Here is an 18,032-nt window from a genome sequence, read left to right as displayed (position 1 = left end):
TGTCACGAAGAGACAGACATTATTGCTCATTATGTTCAACATTCAGAAACCTTCAATCTGCTCTGTCGTCAATTTATTAATATAATCCAATTTTATTTGCACTTACGTTAAAATGTCTTTTGATCTTTTGAGATGTTTTCTTCTTACAGGAGATGCTGTTCTGTTTCCGTTTCAGCTACCATTATGTTATTGGCACTATCCACTCCGAATGGTTTTTATTAAATAGCCAGTACGTGAACAATATAACAATATACAAAGAGTTTAAACAAAGAGAAAAATAAATAAATATATTTTATGGCTAACAATGGATGTCGTAAAACTTAAATGGCAGGGTAGCCTAATATAATCTAGGATAAGATAGAAAATATTGGAGGAAATGGAATATCAATCAAGTGGCGTGGTGTGGTGATTTTAATGCACACAGCACTAGGAGTACAAACACAGATTATAACGGACTGATCATAGAAGACGTTAGATTGGGGAGGATTAGTGTGCATCAATGATGGAAGCTATACAAGAGTTGATTTGTCACAGGGAAAATATTCAATGTTAGACTTGAAACAACTAGTCTCAGAAAGTTTAGCTGGAAAATGCGATTGGAAAGTATTAAATCAAAGTAGCCTATAGCTAGTGATCATTTTCCTATCATCGTTTAGATATAGCACAAACTGGTGGAAAGAATGCCAAGGTGGAAGTTTAAACCTGCCAACTGGGACAAATGGAGATATGTCATAGCAAAATGTCTGAAATAGCAATATGGAAGATGTAGAAGTTTTTTATTATAAGTTATGTGAAGTTCTTCAGAGTACTGCTGAAGAAGTAATAGGTAAAAAAGAAGGCAGGTTACAGGAGGAAAGCCATCCCATGAGTGTAGTGAGGCAATTAGTAAAATAAATAAAGCATTATTTAACTTAAAGTAACTTACATTTATCAGAAGAAATTAGGAGGTATATGGAACAGACCCTGATTAAGAACCATCAATTACTGGAGGAAAAAGGACATTCTGGAAGGATGTACGTTAGATTTAGAGTTTGAGTTGAAGAAAGTTTAAACAAACTTTTCAAAGGAGATGACATTTGTTATGCGATGGTAAAACATCTATCATAGACATCACTAAATACAATTTTGAGCCTATTTAATAAGGTGTGAGAGTCAGGGAAGTTGCAGCTGACTGGAAGCATGGTGTCATTGTGCCAATTGCAAAGCAAGGCAAGGATCATTCACAGCCTAATAACTACAGGCCCATTGCATTAACCTCGAACCTGTGCAAACTGATGGAGCGTATGGTTATACGCAGATTGGTGCATGTCATTGAGAAGAAAAACCTTTTCTCCCCATACCAAAGTGGTTTCCGGAAAGGGCGAAACACAATGGTCTCTGTTCTCTGCTCGGAAGCTGTTAGATTTGGTATTAGTAGTAAGCACGACACCATATATCTTCAAGACCTCTCATTTTATTCTGAACAGTAACTTCACATGTTTAGCACTAAGCACACTTCTTCTCTCCCTTTGTTTCACCCACTTCTTCTTCCTCTCCCAACACAACGTCCCTAGAGGTAGCATTATGAATTACAGTACATGACACAACAGAAGCTGAAATAAGAAAGGCCCAGGTAAACAAGGAAGCATTAGTAGTAGTATTTTTCGATGCTGAAAAAGCATACGACATGATGTGAAAAGAGGGACTTTTAATAAAATTAGACAGAATGGAAATAAAAAGAAGAATGTACAACTGGATCATGAATTTCTTGTTTAAAAGAACTACAAGTTAGAATGGGTTCTGCATTTTCTCAGATATATCCAGTAGAGAATGGAACACTTCAACGAAGTGTTTGTAGTCGTATTCTGTTTAATTTAACGATTAATGACATGTATACATAAATAAACATAGGGATAGGAATGTCCTTGCAGATGACGGGTCACTGTGGAAAAGGGGGCGCAATGTGTGGTATGTGGAGATGTGTAAGTTTCCGTTTCTCTGTAGCAAAAACTCAGGTGATCTGTTTTACAAAAAGGAAAACCAATTTGATAATGAACAACATTAAAATGTATGAACAACAAATGTGGAACAAGTGTCAGTAATCAGATTTCTGGGAATGTGGATGGATTCAAAGCTGAATTTTAGAATCTAGAAAATGGTAGACAAATGTAAAAAAGCATTAAATGTGAGGTGTTTGGCAGGAGCAGCTATTGATTATGGCATGTACAGTTCTGCATTTAAAACACTATACTTTTAAAGATTGAGGCAATTCAAGCACTGCGTATATGTTGTGAAAGATCAAAACAGCAGTACAAGAAGAGATGGGTGAAATGAAATGCCTTAAGAAATTCAAAGTTAAATATGAGATACTGGATTGTTGGATAGTCATCCAGTTAAGAAAGTTCTGAAGGATTGTTGGGAGTATGATTATAAAAAAATAACAAGCTTTGGATGGACTGCCAATGTACTGCACATAATATGGGATTAAGTGACATCAATATTGCCTCTTCTGTGGCAACTTCAGTAATTCCGCCTTGGCTTTACCCTATGCCTGTAGTTGATGTTCAATTATATGAAGAAAAACATAACAAAATATTTTAACAAGTATAGCAGTGCAGCAATACATTGATCAAACAAATTATATCACAGTACAAATATATACAGATGGCTCAAAGGATCCTGAATCTGGAATAACAGCAGCAGCAGTTTACATACCACACTTCAAAGTCAAAATATCAAAAATAATCTCAAATCATATATCTGTTTTTACAGAGATAATAGCAATATTCCTAGCTCTTCAGTGGATAGAAGTACAACCAATAAGATCAACAGCAAGACAAGATATGATATTTGAAGTGATGCAGAGTCTATTTAGAGTAGTACAATCTGGATTTACAGTAAACTTCCTGTGGGTACCATCACATATGGGTGTGAAAGGAAATGAAGAGGCAGACCATCTGGCTAAACAGGCTTTGAAACATTTACAAATGTCAATGAGTAAAGCAGAAGTAAAGGGGTTAACTGGGATAGTGGAACATAAGCTAGACACTTTCATCACTTTCAAGAAAAACAGGAAATTAGACGTTTTAATCTCAAGAATGCGTATTGGAGATTGTTCGTTAAATCAGTGTCTGGGGAAGCATGAAACTGGAAACTGTGACAAATGTGGTCAAGCAGAATCAGTAAACATCGAAATCCTAGGTTGGGTGCGCACACAGCATGGGGTCAGAAAAAATGGCGCGGCTAATAGACCGCCATATTGTGTCAAGGTATGCACTATCTTTGCCACCACAGGAACGGGAACAGTACCATAATAAACTTGTTTTAACTGATGGCGATTGTCTACCTGTTCCCGAGCTCCTTACAGTATGGGTAGACAATGTTAGCAAGTGGCCAGATATTCACTGGTAACGTTACTGCTATCTATTCAGATAGATCATGCTATCTGCTAAGTCACGACACAGGTCACAACTAATGTCAGATTTCAAACTTCACCTAACTATTAAATCAGTCTACAGTTTACAGAAAACATTTGTTAACTTACCATGGCTTAATTCTACCGTTGTTGTCACAATGTTGGCTCTAGCCTGCAGCTAACTAGCAGCTGGCTACGTCTGTAGCATGACACAGGTCCATGACATTTACAAAACTATTAACCTGCATAGCTTAATGTTATAGTCTAGTGTACAGAGAACTGTTCATAGTTTTTATATTTAATAAAAAAAAAACAATAAAAAAAAAAAACGGGCAGACTGGGACAATGCTACGATCAAAAAGCCTATAATGTTAAGCTATGCAGGTTAATAGTTTTGTAAATATCATTGACCTGTGTCATGCTACAGACGTAGCCAGCTAGTAACGTTAGTTAGCCGCAGGCTAGAGCCAACATTGTGACAACAATGGTAGAGTTAAGCCATGGTAAGTAAACAAATGTTTTCTGTAGACTGATTTAATAGTTAGGTTAAGTTTGATATCTGGCATTAATTGTGACCTGTGTCATGCTACAGACTTAGCAGATAGCATCTATCTGAACAGATGTCGTCTATTTTTTTTTTTTAAACGGATGAGATCCTGCAAGAATCCTGAAAAACTTGACTCCACAACTGGTGCGATTTTCACAGTCCTCGATGCAACAAGTAGGCTTTTTTTTTTTTTTTTGACGAGAAATTCTCTGGTTAACACACAATCAGAGAATGTCTAATAAGGCGAGAAGTTGCACTCTCAGTTCACTTCCGGCTTCTGAAATGGTTGCAGTTCCACTTTGATTCCATATGAGGGCGCTCACAGGACGAGTGCAGAATGAATGGAGGTCTATGGCAGTATACCCATCAAAATCCACTTTTCTCAGGATATAATTTTTTGTCTAGTAATTTGAATGTTGTATTTGAAAGGAGATGCAAAGAAATTACACATTGCTGGGTGTTAGATTTTTTAGAGTCACTTATTTGCTTTAAAAAGTCTTTTAAAGTGTCAATAACGTCATACACATCGTACGACCAGAGATACTGCTTTACGGCAATCCTTCAGTCACTTTGGTGCTTTCGTGCTCTGCACTTTCTTTTCTCTCCAGGCATCGACAACACAGCTGACACAGGTAAATACACGTGCTAGACGAGTTTTTGTTTTGTTTGTTTCTGATGACGATGCCATCAAGCGGTATCTCTGGTCGTAATCAGTCCTTCACTGACCAATCAGCGTTCATTAGCAGAATGCTAGCGTGTTATGGGCAACAACAACTCAACCTGTAAGAAATCGAAAGGACATAAGTACTCGTTCATTCAACTTTCGACCTATAACCCATGTTGAACTTGCATAACCTACTATCAAATCTGAGATTTCTCAACGGCAATCGGGTGAAAGAGACAAATTTAGCCGTCTAGCCCCATAGACTCCCATTCATTCTGCACTCATGGGCGATCGCCCCCAGTGGAACTCTGGTGGAACTTCAACCAAAATTCGGTACAATAGGACTTAATAGGGAGTGGGCAGGCTCTCCGTAGACGGGCTCTGGCTGCATCCTCCGAAGGCCGTATTTGAAGGCCGATTGCGTCACAGCGGCGCGACGAAGCACGTCCCAATTCAAAGGCTGCATCCTTGGAAGGTCGCATTTGAAGGCCGATTGCGTTACACGGCTCGATGAAGGCTGTCCCAATTCAATTCTGCATCCTCCGAAGGCCATATTCGAAGACGAAGGCTACCCTGATTCAAAAGCGACGCCAAATGCGCCCTTCGTTTCCCGTGAAAGAAAGGATACATAAATGGACACTTAGCGGCCTATCCTACCCCATAAGTCATTGCGCGCCGTTGACGACAGCATTTATTTATTTTTAAAGGCGGCCGAGACTAGAGATCGGTGGTGGACAGCAAATTCACATTTAAATGTAACGTTAAGTATTATGTTTTCATTTACTCAAATAGCTAGCGAAACCAGAGTTAAAGTTTATTATAAACTTCATCTTAACTCCTTCGTCATGGCTTCATTTGTCAGGTAGTTTTAGGCAAAACTTGTGGTAATATCGTTATTAGTTTAATGACCTATTTGTAATATTTGCACTAGTCTATCTCACTTATGTATTATAAGAAGTATCACTCACCCTATAACGCCTAAAACAATAAGAAAAGCAGTAGATAATGCAATGGGGTTTCACTTTTATGTGTTTTTGTAGTGCTGTCATGCAAGCTATGTGTTTTTAACCAAATTTGAGTATACAGAAATATGAAGTATATTTTGCATGTCTTGATATGTCATATTTTGCAGTGTTACCAATGCACTTAAGATTGCACCCCTGTGTTAAGTACCCTTTTCTGCTTTTTTAGAACAATTCAGGGAAAAATGGGTCTGGGGAATGTAACTCCCATACAGGCACAAAATAATATATATATATGTATATATATATATATATATGTGTGTGTGTGTGTGTGTATATATTATTTTGTGCCTGTATGGGAGTTACATTCCCCAGACCCATTTTTATATATTTTATATAAGAAAATGAATACACACATCTTTGCTGAAATGTATTGTGCTGTTGTTGTTAACAAGCCATGGTTAATTTGCTATGCCTTAGGATTGCACGTGTCCTGGGACAGGAGAGGGTGTGAATGGGAAACCCACTGCTGAAACTTGGCCCTGGTTTGTCCTCATGGATGAGGTGTTGGGACAGAGGCATTGCACCAACCCCGCTGTCCTCATTGCCTCAATCCCTGAGGACAGACCAGGACTGAGTTCAGCAGTGTGTGACCAAGAAGAGGAGGAGCCAGGGGCACCACCAGCATCAGCATCAGCACCAGCACCACGAAGAAGGCAAGACAGAGAGGACGAGTTTTTGGACTTGATTAGAGAAGACATGGGACTGCAGAGGCGAGGAGAGCACTGGAGAGTAGGGAGAGGATGGACAGGCTGTTTTCTCTTCTTGAAAGTATTATTGAGAAATATATATTCTTGTTTGACTTTTTTTTCACCTATATTTTTTAAAAGGAAAAAAAATCTGTACATTTATTTATTTTTATGCAACTTTAAATGTGTAAATAAAAGATAATTAATTGCTCTGCACATTGTTTATTTTTGTAATGACAGTCATAATTTATGTTTACATGAAACAAATTCTTCTATAACTTTTTCCCCCAAACTATTTACAACATACGTTAAACATCTCAAAATCAACATAAACATTTAAATTTACAGTACATAAAATAAGAAAAAATGATGTAGAGTTTTATTGAGCTGAGTGCGAGACCCTGGTGTGCTGCTGGACCGTGATGGGCTCCACAATAGAGACCCTGGTAAGGCCTCCTGCTGGTGGGACATCATCTGGGATGGTCTCCAGAGTGTTTGACTGCATATTTTCACTATCCACTACGTTGTCTACCAACAGGTTTGTAGGGCTGACTCATGGAATAAATATTGAGATACTTTATTACACTAAAGTACTTTTAATAACCACTAATACCGCATTGGCGAAAATCATATATTTTAAACCTTAGTTAAGCAATTTTTTTTTATTTTATCTTGCATACTCTAATGTACTTAAGGTATCAAGAGTAAAAGTAAAGGAATTCTGCAGGAAAAAAAACCTTGTCAGGGTTTTTATGATGTTTTGCATTTCTATTACTGCATGTTGGATTTTACTTCTGAATATTTTCAAGGTTGATACATTTAAACTATATACTTTTGTGTAGTTTAATGTAAAACAATGCATCATATTGTAAAATAACAATTTTGTAGTGTTGCTGTCCCGTGTGGGAAAATTACTTCGAGTATTAACGAAGTATGTAGTTCCTTACATACCACCACTGGTTATTTTGAAAATTAAAGTAACAAAATGTAGGCCTATTGTCACAATATTAACAAATTGTTGCTAACTACAGCTCCATCCCATTTCAAAGGGCGCATCTGAAGCGCTCGGACCGGTCTAGCCTACGGATGATTGTTCTTGTCGCCTAGCAACAGTGACTGACAGCTCCCGATGAAGAACGGGAGTAACATTCGCACTGGACTTTTTATATTCAACTGGGTTTTATATTCAAATGGGGTTAAAAACCTGTGTAAATATATTTACCATGGTCCATTTATGTGCATAATAAAAATAATAGGCCTACACTAGCCTACAAAATCGCATCAAGGTAAGATATAGGCTAAATTAACATTTGAATCTTCGGCTAAGCCGAAAGTATGACCTGAAACATCCTTCCAAGTCCTCCAGTAAAATATAAAACATAAAAATGACAATAGCCAATTCTGGCTCCATAGCATATCAAATGAATTATCAGGATGGCAGCATACTCTCGCACCGTTGCTTGGCGCCTGGAGCAGTAATCGGGAACACCTGGCTGTGCAATTAGGAAATCCTACGGAGGCTACATATGGTGCGTCCTTCGGAGGACGCATAGGCTGCATCCTTTAAGTCTTCAGTCCTTCGAAGGATGCAGCCTTCACATTGGGACACAGCTAATGTCTCCCTAATCAAACACACCTGATTCAACTCATCAGCTCATTATCACATGGGTTAATGAGCTGATGAGTTGAATCAGGTGTGTTTGATTAGGGAGACAAAGAAAATGTGCAGTGTTGGGGTGCCTTCAGGACAGGTTTGGGAACCACTGCGCTAGAGTATCCACAGTATTCCTGGGGCACGTTCAAGTTCAAAACGGTGCCCGGGTTGAACGTCATGTTTCTTGGAAACGGCGTGCACCGGTGTGCAACGGGGTTTGAGATACGTTTTCTCTTGTTTGGTGGGTGTGTCAGAACTGCAGTCCAATCAGCAGCAACATAGGCTATATAAAGCACGTGCATTAAAGTGAACTCGCACAATGGTTTCAAGGAAAGTAATTTACAAATGTGTTCGATGCAGCTCGGTATACGCAACAACTGAGGATATTAGAAGACATGTTTGTCGTAAGTTTTATTGTAAAAATATAGTAGGCTATATCAACATAATGATGTAGTTGTTTATATTTTTAGCTTCATTGCAAGTGTATGACATTTGGTATAGAAATAAACAATGGTAATTAAGTGCTTTTCCTAAAAATGAGAAAGAAAATACAGGGTATTAATACAGGGTATTAAAACAGTATGAACTACAAATAAAGTCAGTATGTGAGGCTAAATAGTTGTGTTTTAGTCTGAATTAGGTAAGATGTGTGCTTCCATTTCAGTTTCAGCAATCCCTTCACTCGTGAATAGCGCATTTTTACTGTCTATGATTACCAAGCACGGCGCTACACCGGGGCTAGGGGGCGCTAAAGCCCCGTCAAAAATCTGTGTAGCCCCAGTTAAGCCCACGCAACCATGCAGGGTGCAAAAGACCCGCGCTCTTAGTTCGTACCGGAGTACATCTGATCTGACCTCAACACGCAATAATCGTCAATAAGCTCATAATTTGTACTAAAATAGTCTAAATGTTTAGTTTTAAAAACCATTTTAAAAAGCTGGCTATGTCTATTTTGATGTTTCTGCGCAAGTTCATAGACAGTGAGTTTCGGATTTGTTCCGATCAGAGCTCGTGAGCGGAGAGCACATCTCTGAATATTCCGCTCTGGTCACTCATTCGGGTCGCTCGCTCAACCCAGAATGGCCTGTTGGTTCGAAAATGTGGAATTTAAGGGCTGCCTCCGACTAATTTTTTTTCTAGTCGACTAGTAGTTGTTCATTTAAGCCATTCGTGGACAAATCGTCCCTTGATATTGTCATGTATTTACTAGAGCAAGAAATACGATGACTAATAGTCTTGATTTTGATTATTTTATTTGCTGATTAACCAAAAGACTTTCAGTCAGGAACTCAAACAATACACTTCCAGTGCTCTGGTAGACTCCTTTTCTCTTGAAGGCGCGCTCCTTTTTATTGGGAGCTCTCACAGCCAATCACAAACACTGTTGCTCTCACAGCCAATAACAAACAAGATCAAAAGTCAACTCAAATACAAATGTTAATACACAACACTCCTCCCCTGAAATCTGGAACTCACAATTTTACCATTTCAAACCACACAACAAAACAAAAATAAAACAAAACATTTGTTTTGTTTAGGTCTCTCTCTTTTTTTTTTTCTTTATATTGATTACAGATCCAATCGAATCGGGGGCTTTACTTGCCTCTTAGGTCTCAGTGCCCCTTCCTGAGTTACAGTGGTTCCTGGAACCCCTAATTCTAACGGCTTTCCCTGTACAGAATTGTTAGAATCCTCATCTCTTACATGTCCTGACACAATGCCATGAGCCCTTGTTTTTAACACATCCTTGTTAATTACATCATTCTGACACGGTTCATCATTTAACTCTGGTTGTTGCAATTCCGAACCGATGAGCTGGTTTACATGTCTCTTGTACAATTTCCCAAATACTTTTACCAAGTATGTAACAGGACCTAGCACCTTAACCACACTTCCCGGTACCCACTTGGCACTTTCCCCTCCCTTGTGGTTTCGAACCAAAACTTGTTGTTTTGGCAAAAACTGTCTGACATTTTTACTATGAGACAGTTTAGCTTGCTGAGCTGCCTGCTTCTGCTGCATGCTCTCTGTGAAACTAGGTTTCAAGAGGGACATTCTGGTTTTGAATTCTCGCTTTATGAATAACTCTGCTGGGGTTTTTCCTGTAGTAGATTGGGGGGTGCTGCGGTAACAAAAAAGAAAATTGTGGATACAGTGCTGTAAAGACAAGTTGTCATTCTTTCCCTTTTCCAAAGCCCTTTTAAAATTTTGCACCAACCTCTCTGCAGCGCCATTAGAGGCTGGATGGTATGCCGGGCTCCGAATGTGTTTTACCCCATTGTTTTTCAAAAATGTTTGAAATTCACTCGCCACAAACTGCGGCCCATTATCAGAGATCAATTCATCAGGAAGGCCCCAATTAGCAAAGTAACCCCTTAAGACCTCAATGGTCTTTCCTGCAGTGGTACTAGTCATCAATGCAATTTCAGGCCAGCGTGAGAAACTATCTGTTACTACCAGAAAGTTATATTTCCCTTTTTGAGCAAAATCCACGTGAATTCTTTGCCAGGGCCTATTAGGCCAACTCCAATTATGCACAGGAGCTGTAACAGGCTGATTCCTTTCTGTCTGGCATGTTTGACATGTGCTCACTAATACTTCTATGTCTGCATCAAGGTTAGGCCACCAAAAACGGCTTCGAGCTAGGGCCTTCATCTTCACTATGCCCTGATGATTGTGATGCAGTTCTGTCAGCATTTGTGATCTTAACACTTCCGGCACGATCACACGGAAACCCCAAAGAACACACTCAGATTCTACAGTCAGTTCTGTGTTTCTCAAAAAATATGGCTTTAGTGTATCCTCTGTGACGTGTTTTGGCCAACCATTTAGCGTAAAATGTTTCACTTTCTGTAACACTGTGTCCAATTTTGTCTGTTTTGCTATTTCTTGTGCCGATATTGGAATACTATCCAAAAAGGAAACTCGGAATCGTAGTTTACTCTCATTACTCTCAACAGTCAGAGGTAAACGTGACAAAGCATCAGCGTTACTGTGTTGCAGGGAGGGTTTATATGTGATGTCATACTGATACGCAGCTAAAATCAGTGACCATCTCTGTAATCTCGCTGCAGCCAAGGTTGGTACGCCTGTCTTCGGTCCGAATATCTTGACCAACGGTTTGTGATCTGTATATAGCCTGAATTTGCGCCCATACAAGTAGTCATTAAATTTAGTCACCCCAAAAATAATACTCAGAGCCTCTTTTTCAATCTGCGAATAGTTAACTTCAGTCTTTGTTAGTGTACGTGAGGCATACGAAATGGGCTTTTCTGTACCGTCTGGAAATTGGTGTGAAATTACTGCCCCAACCCCATATGGGGATGCATCACAAGCTAGGATCACCGGCAATTTAGGGTCATAATGTGTCAGCACCGGTGCCGAATACAGCCTTGATTTTGTGCATTCAAATGCACTTTGACATTTTTCTGTCCATTTCCAATCAGCATCTTTGTGAAGCAACTCAGTGAGTGGCTTAATTTCACTCGACAGATTTGGTATAAATTTACCATAATAATTCAGCATGGCCAGAAATGATCTCAACTCTGATACATTTTTAGGCACAGGGGCTTTGTCGATGGCTTCCGTTTTCTCCGGGATTGGGTGCAACCCTTCCGCATCGATGACATGTCCGAGGTACGTTACACTATTCTGAAAAAAAGAACATTTTTCTTTGTTTAGCCTAAGCCCATGTTCTTCTCTAGACGTTTCAAAACATTACTCAAATTTTTCAAATGCTCGTTGGTGTCTCTTCCGGTTATTAAAATATCATCAAGATAGCACACAACACCCTCTAATCCTTGCAAGACCATATCCATGGTACGCTGGAAGATTGACGGCGCACTAGCGACCCCGTATGGTAAACGATTGTACACGTATAATCCCCGCTGCGTATTAACAGTGAGGAAAGGCTTACTTTCGTCATCCATTTTCAGTTGAGTGTACGCTTGCGTCAAATCCAGTTTGGTGAAATGTTTTCCCCCAGCTAGGGTAGAGAACAAATCCTGCGTTTTGGGTATGGGGTACTGGTCAATGTCTAGCCACGGATTGATCGTCACTTTATAATCGCCACATATGCGAACTGAGCCGTCCTGTTTTGGCATACAGACAAGGGGCGCGGCCCACTCGCTGTGTAATACCGGAGAAATGACTCCTTGTTGCTCTAGTTCATTTAATTTCTTATCGACGGCCTCCCGTAGTGCATAAGGCACCGGCCTCGCTTTGCAAAAGTTTCGGTTTTGCCGTTCGCGCAACCTAATTGGGAACTAAACACAGCTTTGTGGTCTGTGCAGATTTTCTCAACCGGATCGCGTATGTGATTCACTCGAGACCAATCCAAATTTAGCACCCTGATCCAATCGCGACCCATAAGAGCTGGCCCTTTTCCTCGCGACACTAACAAAGTTAGTTTTAAATCGTGCGCCCCATTTTGAACTTGGACATTCATTTTTCCCAACAATTCCAGGGGTTGATCAGTGTATGTTCGCAATTTCAAGTTACACGGTTGCAATTTTACCTTTTTGAATTTTGACCAGTACAAGCTCTCAGAAATGACTGACACAGCGGCCCCAGTGTCTACCTCCATACACATTTTAACCCCGTTACATCTCACCATCACCTTGTATGGTTTCACATACCCAGATACGTCCGTAGTTACTGTGTGCAGTCTCAAATCAGTTCGTTCCTCGGCAACATCCGACGGCAACGCCACGGCTCCATAAAATGAATCTTCCCGTCTGTCCATGAAGTTCACGTCCGCTCCGCTCCGCGATTGAAAAGAACGCACAGTCATTTTTTCTGTTGACCGTTGCTGCTCCTTTGATTTGAAATCAGTCCGCTTATTCTTACAGGCCCGTTCCAGATGACCAGCTTTTCCGCATCCCCGACACTGGAACTCTTTGAACTTGCAGTCGCTCGGTCCATGTCCTTTCCCCAGGCATCTGTAGCACTCTCGGCCGCTGATGCTCCTTGACTCCGGCCGCAACGCCCTGGACTCACGCTGCTTCACTCCCCGCAGAGATGATCCGTCCGCATATACGAAGGGGACAGTCCCTTCTGCATAGACTGCATTCCACTGGTTGTACACTCAAAATTGTTCGTTATTTCCAGCATACGTGCCCATGTCAGGCCTTCATCCCTTGCGGCATTTAACAGTTTTCGGCGCAGTTCTTTGTCAATTATGCCACACACGAATTGATCTCTTAGCTGCTCCTCCAAGCTGGCGCCAAATTCGCAGGTGCAGGCCAGCCCCTTTAAGCTAGCTATATAGTCCCCAAAAGATTCAACAACTTGCTGTCGACGATTTCGGAACGTGAATCTTTCAGCCAACACATTCTTTTTAGGTGTGTAAAAGTCTCTTAATGCCTTCAATAAGTCCGAGAATTCTGTCTCGCTCACCTTGCTCGGTGCAATCAGATCTCTTAGCAGTGCAAAAGTTTTCGGACCAACCACAGACAAAAATACCGCTCTCCGCCGGTCAGCTTCAATCTTGTTGGCCACCAGAAACTGCAAAAGCCTTTCTTCATAGTTTTCAAACGTTTCCGATGTTTTGTCGAACGTTAATCCCGTGTCTGTACTGTAGAGCGCCATGCTTGCTTCTTTCTTTTAGCTAATCACGGCGGGAGCGACCCGCTGCAAAATACAACACATCAAAATCCCATCCTCGTCGCCAAACTTGTCATGTATTTACTAGAGCAAGAAATACGATGACTAATAGTCTTGATTTTGATTATTTTATTTGCTGATTAACCAAAAGACTTTCAGTCAGGAACTCAAACAATACACTTCCAGTGCTCTGGTAGACTCCTTTTCTCTTGAAGGCGCGCTCCTTTTTATTGGGAGCTTTCACAGCCAATCACAAACACTGTTGCTCTCACAGCCAATAACAAACAAGATCAAAAGTCAACTCAAATACAAATGTTAATACACAACAGATATTAATTTAATTACATAGGCTATAGCCTTCTCTCTTCTCGTAGTGGATCAGACACCTGTGAGATCAAAGATGGATATCGCGGGATTCACGCTGGTGCACAGTGTTGCTAATAAACTGGATGTAATTCGAGTTCTGTTGCTTTTATATGAAAATAAATAAAATGAACAAGACACCCAAAGTACTTGTTATTTAATTCCATTCCAAATACATGTTTATCAATAATTTTTTCTTTAATACAGACATATGTGTTTTTATTTATTTTTATTTTTTTATAAAAATTAAATTGCATAACCCAAAGAGATCGCACTGTCAGATAGTTTGGGAATATTCACACATAACATATACACATAAAACATGATATTAGAGTTTTAAAATCAAACATTTTAAAAGAGAACAATCCATCACAGTTGTTTAAACCAATGAGCATTAAGCTGTGTCGTCAGCAAGTCGTTTCCCATCATGCTTTTGATCAGCGCAGTCGGTGGAGAGCAACTGCGCTCAACTGCAGAATCCGACACCCCAGCCTAGCGCTCGCGAGAGATTTTTGACATACGTCAGCATGACATCAGAGCAAGGCAGACCGCACTCGGACACATTTCTAACCGGCATGCATCTCGCGCTGATCACCGGTGATCGGTTCTGCGCAGATTTTGCTCATCTCAAACAAGCCGAATGTCTAATAGACGGGCTCTGGAACTATAATCTGTATAGAACGCTCCATAGCAACAGTTGCCCCCATGACGTGACGGCCGCCATTATACATACAACCGGCGTAGCGTCATAGAACGTCTCTGAAAAGGTTCACGCCCACTTTTAGGGGAAAACAAACCGGCGAGCGCCATACACAGTATCGGATTGAGGACATGTACTAACCCTTACAAACATGTAATTTGTATTTAAACATTTTTTTTTTTCACACAATAGGCAAGTATTATGTATTTGTATTTAATTAAATTTTTCCACACAGTATTTTGTATTTTTTTTTTTTTTTTAAATACATTTCCATGTATTTATGCCCATCTCTGCCTGCCATTATCATCAATATTTTGCTGTTATGGAAATATCATGAATTACGGATGATGCTATCGAAAGCTAAATCAGGCTAGTTGTATGGCTGGACAGAAAAGTGCACTCAGTAGCTACTCTAAATATAAAGACATAATATTATACATTTAAAGATGTTAACTTCTTAAAACCGAAGTAAAATCATTCACTGGCTACCTGGTGACTCGATGAGGTACGAGTAAATGTCCGGGTAAGACACTTCTGGCCACTGGGTGGGGTTGTTAAAGACCAATTTGACGCTGGTAGGGACATGTTTTTAAGTTGCCCAAATTAAGTTTATAAATGTATCGTTCACACTCTATGGAAGGCAGGGTGGACATATAATTACTCGACATATTTCATCTAAGTGATTTCTGAAGTTATACACGTCTGCCGGCTGTGTACGGACGTTGTTTTGTGCCGCTATTTTGTATTGAAGTCTATGGGAAGTCTGGTTTGTTTTCCCCTAAAAAGGGGCGGTTACGAAATTTACAGTTAAGTTCCCGGATGTGCCGGTTGTATGTATCATAGACAGTATATAAACCAAGGGTGCAGCGATTTGTATTATTTTGAAGCACCCCCGGACGCCGCCATTGGCTAACGGAACCCCACCTGCAGTTAGCATCCCATTGACTCCCATTCATTTTGGCGTCACTTTGACAGCGAATAACTTCACATCTGAGGCGTTTAAAGACTCCATTTGTCCATTATTTATTTCTAAAGAAACACGAAAATGTATAAAAGGCTCCATTACCTTGTAGTTTACGTTATGGCCCTGTAGAAGCAGTTTTTGTAAAAGTAGGCTAACGATTGCGTCACAGCCACGCGACTCTCTGTCGCACAGTAGGAAATTACCGTATGGACAGGAAGAGAAGCTCGCGGGCAATCGGGAGGACGTCGAGGCAAAATGACAAAGTAATTAATCAGAACACCTACAAAAAGTTTCTCCTGCTCCAAGATCATGGACAGCTCCTACTCACGCTCTCCGTCTCTGCGAGTTTCGGAAGGTAATGATTCAGATTGATCTTGGCACAGCCACTAGAAGACAGACGGTTTGCTCACGTCACATCTACGTCGTCGAGCTCAGTTTGAGTCTGCGCAGTACGCTGGACCCCCAGGAAGTAAAAGTTTCTAATGGGCTTCACTTTGTCTCCGTTGAATCTAATGGGGTCGCTGTGTCCATTTCTTTTACTGTCTATGATATAAACTGGACACAGCGACCCCATTGGATTCAACGGAGGCAAGTGAAGTCAATTAGAAGCACTAACTTCCTGATGGTCGAGCGTACTGCGCAGACTCACACTGAGCTTGACAACGTAGATGTGACGTGAGCAACCCGTCTGTCTTCTAGTAGCTGTGCCAAGCGAAATCTGAATCATTCCCTTCCGAAACTTGCAGAGACGGAGAGTGTGAGTAGGAGGTGTCCATGAGCTGGAGCAGGAGAAACTTTTGCTAAGTATTCTGATTAATTACTTTGCCATTTTTCCTCCACGTCCCCCCGATTGCGCGCGAGCTTCTCCTCCTGTCCATACGGTAATCTCTCTACTGTGCGACAGAGAGTCGTGTTGGTATGACGCAATCGTTAGCCTATTTTTACAAAAACTGCTTCTACGGGGCCATAACGTAAGATACAAGGTAATGGAGCCTTTTATACATTTTCGTGCTTCTTTAGAAATAAATAATGGACAAATGGAGTCTTTAAACGCCTCAGATGTAAAGTTATTCGCTGTCAAAGTGACGCCAAAATGAATGGGAGTCAATGGGATGCTAACAGCAGGTGATGGTCTGATAGCCAATGGCGGCGCCCGGGGAAGCTTCAACATAATATGAAACGCTGCCCCCCTGGTATGTATGGACTGAAAACTGAAGGAAAACGCCGAAAAATAATGGGAGTCAATGGCACTGAACCAACTTAACATAACAAAAACTTAACATAACTTACTTTTTTTCTGGCCATCATATCTAAATATGAAAACAATTTAAAATACATTAATGAGGATGACCGACGTTAAATGACAGAAAATGTTACGTCTATGTGTTGGTTATGCATGGCCTAATTACCCTTAGGAAAATAGTATTTTGAGACAAAATATTACTATAGAAGTACTATAAGACTACTATAGAAATACTATAGCGGCTCTAGGATATTATAGAGGTATTACAGAACATAACATACTTCTGTGATGTTCTGTAATACTCTAATATTTTAAAGCTGCTATAGTATTTCTATAGTATAATTACTATAGTATTCCTATAAGATTAGGCTACTATAATATTTTGTCCCAAAATACTATAAGATTCCTATAGTAGCCTACTTTTTCGTAAGGGTATGTCACCCACCGAATCGGCTTCATTAGCCTACCACTTACGGTTTGCAAAGATACAATTATAAAATTACTGCAAACCTTTAATCTATCAATATTTATGTTCTATTATGCATTTTCCTTGTTATATGAATAACAGAAATTCATGAAATAATATAGGCTATAGGCAGACACTGTCTATGGGCGACTCCCAGCTCCCCCCTGCTCTAACGCCCCGTTTCCTTGGTTAAAATCGCAATTTTCTCGTCGTCATCGTCTTGCTGCTCCCTCCCCGTTCTGTGATTGGTTCCCTTTTTGAGGGGAAAATCTGGTCCATGGTGTCCAGGCTGCCTAGCAGCGTGAATAAAATCGTGCTGCGCGCAAGGCAGCATGGGGAAACCTAAAAAGGCTAAAAGTTTTAGAAATTTCCAGTGCATGTTAGCCTTAACATGCACTGGAAATTTCAAAAACTTTTAGCCTTTTTATGTTCAAACCGAAGTCAGAAAGATGGAGAGACTCAAGAAGAAGTGACAACATGTAGACAACCGTTCTGAATGGTTAGTTGGTGAATTTATGTAGCTTATGTGTAGTTATCTTCTAGTCATTGATTAGCATATTCTGTCTTGATAATCTATAAATTTTACACAATAACTAAAGTTGTAAAAGTAAAAGTGAAATCATAATCAACCACCCCTTTAAAGTCTTGTTCTGCTCCATTCCTGCACAATATTCCTGTTAAGTCTCAAGTGAATTATTTGGGTGTTACAATTTATAAAGATG

Source organism: Rutilus rutilus (genome assembly GCF_951802725.1).
Source record: "Rutilus rutilus genome assembly, chromosome: 2".
NCBI lineage: Eukaryota > Metazoa > Chordata > Actinopteri > Cypriniformes > Leuciscidae > Rutilus > Rutilus rutilus.
This window is presented reverse-complemented; position numbering follows the sequence as displayed.